This window comes from Conger conger, chromosome 10 (genome assembly GCF_963514075.1).
Source record: "Conger conger chromosome 10, fConCon1.1, whole genome shotgun sequence".
Taxonomy (NCBI): domain Eukaryota; kingdom Metazoa; phylum Chordata; class Actinopteri; order Anguilliformes; family Congridae; genus Conger; species Conger conger.
Genome location: NC_083769.1, coordinates 29,883,953 through 29,889,648, shown reverse-complemented (window position 1 = coordinate 29,889,648; position 5,696 = coordinate 29,883,953).

Below are 5,696 nucleotides of genomic sequence, written 5' to 3'. Positions count from 1 at the left end.
TTTAAATGAATAATGCATTGCTAATGGCATTTGTGGCATGAACTGGATACTAAAAGGCCAATTTCCTGTTATGCTATTATTATTACTTTTAGTTCAGTTAATATGCTAAATTTCTGCAAAGCCGGCATTGTGAATCAACCCTGGCTCTCATATTTATTTCATGATATAACCAGAAACATTAACATTTAAATCTCCGTTGCAAGAGATGGGGTCAGTCCAAGCGGGTAAGCAGAAGACCCTATAAACTAGAGAGAGAACACTGCTGCTTGTCAGCTTCCTGCCACGCTGCTGTAGGAATGTGGGCACATCCTGTTCTGCGCTGGGTGCCCAATGGCACAGGAAGCCGGGTGCGCCTGGGGCGGCCCATCTGCTACCCCTGCCCATCTCCCGTCACTCGTCAGCACAACCTGCGGGGCCACGGGGGGCCGTCTGGCGTCACTGTGACAGGGGCCTCTGTGTGTGTGACCCTCCTGCAGGCACCTGCTCCACGCCGAGCGTTTCCGGTGAGGGGTTCTCACCGCAGGTCCTGCGGCAGGACAGCGCTGATGTCGCCGAGGTACAGGCTGAGTGACTCATCTGGTTTACGGGGGCTGTTTGTCTAGTTCAAGGTGCACAGCTCTGAACTTGTGACTCTCCACACAATTTCCTACTGCCTAAAACATAAAAGTGACTTGTGGAATGGGGCGTATGTGTCCTCAATTATCTCTTTCCTCAACCTGATGCCAACCTGGCCTGAATTCCTGAATTGAGAAAAACAAACCTTTTCCCCCTTGTCTTCTGTTTAATGGCTATATGCATTTTACACTTTATATGTATTCATATTTGAAATTATAGCTCTTTGGTATAAGTCACATCCATGAGTTCATGACTGTGGACTAAAAGCATGGTCTGATATATGTTCCTCACAACTACAATCTCTTGTGTAGTTCCAACTTCCTTATCTGTATGAGCGTGGGGCCTGCTCCACTCTGCCTTTAGGAGACAGGAAGACCAGTTGTCAGCCCAGAGAAGCAGATGGAGCCCACCGACAAATGGGAAGGAGGGCATGAGATGTGCACATGGGGACATGTGTCCTCCCGGTGTAGAGGGACAATAGGCCATTTCAGGGGAGGCCAGTGTTCACAAACAGGCACAGATCCCTGACTTGGAGCAATAGCCACCATTTGCAGTTCACACACACACACACACACACACACACACGCCCACACACACGTATGTACACACACACGTATGCAATCACACAAACACACACACACACACACACACACACACACACATACACACAGCTGGCCCACCATGAATACAACCCCTTGCTATGGTGTGTTCATTCACACTGCCAGAAGAAATGACCTCCGTCAGGCCTGTGGAGATGGCCTCCCAAGTTAACAGTGACACATTGTGTGCAAAATAACCCTCTGATTTTATTTGTATGTGTGAGTATGCGTGTGTTCCTGTGCGTGTGCCTGTGTGCGTGTGCTTATGTGTGCGTGTTCCTGTGCATGTGTGTGTGTGTGCATTTTATGTTGATTCACTGCAGTGCTGGGATCCCTGGCCCCCTCATGCTGACCCTGCTGTTTGTCTGGATTTCATTAAAACAGATTCACAGGGCTGTGTGTCATTTGCCCTAACCTCTCTGTAAACTGTGAGTGGGGGCATTATACACCACTGTAGCCCTGTTCTCACTGTGAACAGAGCTGTACTTTCCATTATACACTCAGTGAGCACTTTATTAGGTATGTATTAGGCTTATTTTTACTTATTGGTCTTCTGCTGCTGTATTCACTGCTATTCACTTAGAGGTTTGACGAATTGTGTGTTCAGAGATGCCTTTCTGCATACCACTGTAATGTGTGGTTATTTGCGTTACTGTCACCTTCAGCTTTCTCATTAAAAAGGCATTATTGCATGCAGAACTGCTGCTCACTGGATGTTTGCTCACCCTGTCTGGCACCAACAATCATTCCACGGTCAAAGTCACTTTGATCACATTTCTTGCCCATTCTGACATTTCATCTGAAAAACAGCTGAACCTCTTGACCATGTCTGCAATTTATGCATTAAGTTTCCGTCTACCTAATAGAGTGCTCATTGAGTGTTTATCAACCTGCAGCTGCATGCAGTGTTAACAATACACACCGACCCCGAACTGTACTTATTAATTGAGTTCACCTAAAATGCATATTAAGCAGTTCATTCACAGGCAAAGTACTGTCCTAGTCATCCTATACACCACTGTGTATGCAGTGTATTTATGAATGCAGAGGAGCAGCAGATAGCTGGGGTTTAGAGAACGTAGCGAACAATGGCGCAGTCTTGGATACACCCCATGAAAAACACCATCTCCCTCACAGAGAGGAACATTCGCAACGCCTCTTTTAAACACATGTTGTATTTTTATCTGGTGTACAAAAACATATGTAATTTCAATGTAATTTCAAGCGGATTTGGACTTGGAAAAAAAGGAAAGAGAATGTGTGTGTGTGTGGGGGGGGGGGGGTTAGAGAGGGCAGTGGTCTGCAGAACGCAGAAAAAAATTCCCTGACAAAAGCATAAAGCAGATATTATCTCCCCACAGCTGTCTCCACTGCAGAGAGTGGTGGCTGTCCACAGGAAGTAGGCCTGAGAGGAGGCTCTTGAAGGCCTAATCAGCAAGGCGCGGCAGGATGTCACACAAAATGAGAGGAAGTGAGCGCCGGCTCCAGCGGGTCTGGGCCCAGGCGAGACGGAGCCAGCGCGGAGGAAGAGGGAGCCCATTAGGGGCGCTTCTTTCCCAAGGCGTGGCCGCTGTCCCCCCTCAGCCAGCTGTGGGTCATTACTGAGCGCCTTGTTAAACATGCGGGCACCAGGCAGGGCTGTCGCCACGCTGCTCTCTCTTGTGCCACCATGGGCTCTGGACCCACATTGGAGGATAAGTACCTAAGCAAAAGCCTGTGCACTCATAAACTGAAATACATATGTAGACACTCAGCAAAATGCATATAAAAGTCTATATATTCTTTCTTATATATAGCTCATAAGTACATACCCAGAGATATATCCATATTTAAATATATGTATATGTACCAAATAATAAATTCACTCTTGAATTCACTGTTTTCTCTCTGCCAAAATAGAGTGAATAAATGTGTAACTCATCTGTAGAACAGGGAGATATATTGGTTACATCAACACTGCTGCACAGAGTGTAATATTACAGCATACAAAGTTTAATTGTTTTCCCATGAAAATATGTGGGCCATTATATTGAGAGTTGGCTTTGCACAGCTATTAAATTGAAAAATATTATAATCTTTTCCAGAATTTATTTTCTTATGCCGTACCTATGAATATGCAACAGCATTAGGTATAGCCTGGTATAACTCACACACACACACACACACACACACACACACACAAAACAAGTGATAGGAGAGCGAGAGAGAGAGCTATACTTCTATGATAGTAGTATTACTATACATTTTTTTACGTATACTACATATTTGTTTAATCATTTTATCATTTTAAAGATTATAACTAAATAGCATTTATTTATGTTCTTCACACCTCAATGTTTTTTTATACCATGTCAATGTGTTTACTGTGAGTGCTCATACTCTTTGCATGTTGTATTGCATACGTGTGTTTCTATATGTAATATATTGTATTGCATGTGTTGCTTTGGCAATATGACAGTAGTTGTCCACAGTAGTAAATTGAGAGAGAGTGATAGGTGTGGGGGGGGGGTGCATAAAGCAGCCTATAACAGCAGTACTAGATGGACTATTTGTCTGCACAGGGGGTGGAGGTGGAGGTGTTAATGGTGCATTGGCTGCTAATTGTGGGTGGTTAGGAAGTATTTACCAAGGTGACAGAAACCATGAGCAGGGCCTCACACACCTGTTTGTGTTTGAATTACTACAAAATAGTGGTCTCGATCTCTCTCTCTCTCTCTCTCTCTCTCTCTCTCTCTCTCTCTCTCCTCCTATGTCAGTCATTCAATCTCCTGTGTGATTCAGCTTATATAGTTTTGTCCTTCCTTTTTAGCAGGTCTTCTTCTCTGTCCTACTCTCAGCAGTAGTAGTTTGTCACATGACATTTAAAATGTTCCCAGTAAAGGAATGAAACTGTTTTACATACCTAGCTTTTGCCCATAATATACAATATATACAATGTAGACTTATTCTAAGTTAAAATAACTGTATGACATTTCTCAACAATGAAGCTTGAACACGAAATAATCCAAAATAGATTTTACAGTATTCACATAAAATTGCATTATCAGCGATTATTCCAACATTTTATAGTACAGGTCATGTAATAGTATATGTCTATGTATGTAACGTGCATATCCACCTTAAATTTCCGATTGGGCATGCCTGTATGTGCTGACTTAAATGACTTCGCTAATGTAATGGCTGTCGCTGAGCTTGACAAACTGCTGAGCAATTCTGTCTGAAGGGGTTAATGTTTCCCGTGTCCCAGTGTCTTTCCCGAGCTGCACACCTTTGCTGAAAGGCTCTCCAGCCATGGTGCCTGGTTTTTGCCTCCGAGCTAATCTGCTGGAATAAAAGGGCGGCCGAGGCCTCTGGCCTTCTCCAAGGGGCTCGGAATGCTTTCAATCTGCGCACAATGAGCACAGTTTAGGTCCACAACTTTCCCAGCATTGTCATGCTAAGAAAGGCAGGAGAAAACTGCTCCATTAGCATTTGAAGGAGTCTCCAACATCTGAAGGAACCAAGCCTTAAGGACCGACAAAGGAGCCTGGCACTCTCTCTTTTTCTCTCTCTCTCTCTCCCTCTCATTCACTCACTTCCCTACTCTCTTGCTCTCACTTTCTCCCTCCTTTTCTTTTTCTCCCTTGTCTTTTTGTTTTTAAGGCTTTGCCATCTGTTTAAGAGTTTCGTCGGTTTTTATGAGAAATGAAACGTAACAGGACAGAGAAGAAAGGGGAGGTTATTGAGAGCAGCCCCCCTTTAAAAGAAAGAAGAGTCTATAAAACACAAGTGTTTTTTCTCACTTTCCTCGGCTGCAAGCTCTTACAATTCATTATTTTCAAGCTATTATACTTTACTCTTAGTCTTATAATCATAAGCACACAATTATTTTATTTTTGCTCCTCAAAATGTCTCTCAAATCAGATAGAAACTCTTATATACTATGATATAACATGTTACAAGCATCGACAAAAAGGCTGGCTTCAAGTGTCAAAAGTGAAGACAGATGTTGAAGTGCTGTCACTGAGTTAAGATCTCTTGTGAAGTCCAGCAACAGAACACATTTGCTCAAACTTTCCCAGTAAACTTAGATTATCTTACTGAACATAAACAATAGTAATCCCTCAGTTTAGGAAAAATATGCTCGAGGGATGATATTCCCCAGCCCTATACCATTTATCTTGGCTACTTAACAACACAAAAAAGAAGGAAAAATAAGACATTTGGCTGTACTTCTCCCATGCAGTTACCATAAATACCAAACACATGTTTGAAATTTCCTGATAATGAAAGAAAAGCAGAATCAAATGGATCACTGAAATTTTAATCGATCTCTGAGGCAACTGCATTTCTCAATATTTTCTTAATTTGTCTTGTGTAATATATTTGCAGCCCAGATTCTAAGATTTGACATTGTATGTTGCATTCCTGGGAGTATCCGCCCCAACATTACTCCAAACTAATTTTGTTTCTGAGATACTGTAGCTAACAAAAGCATTCACT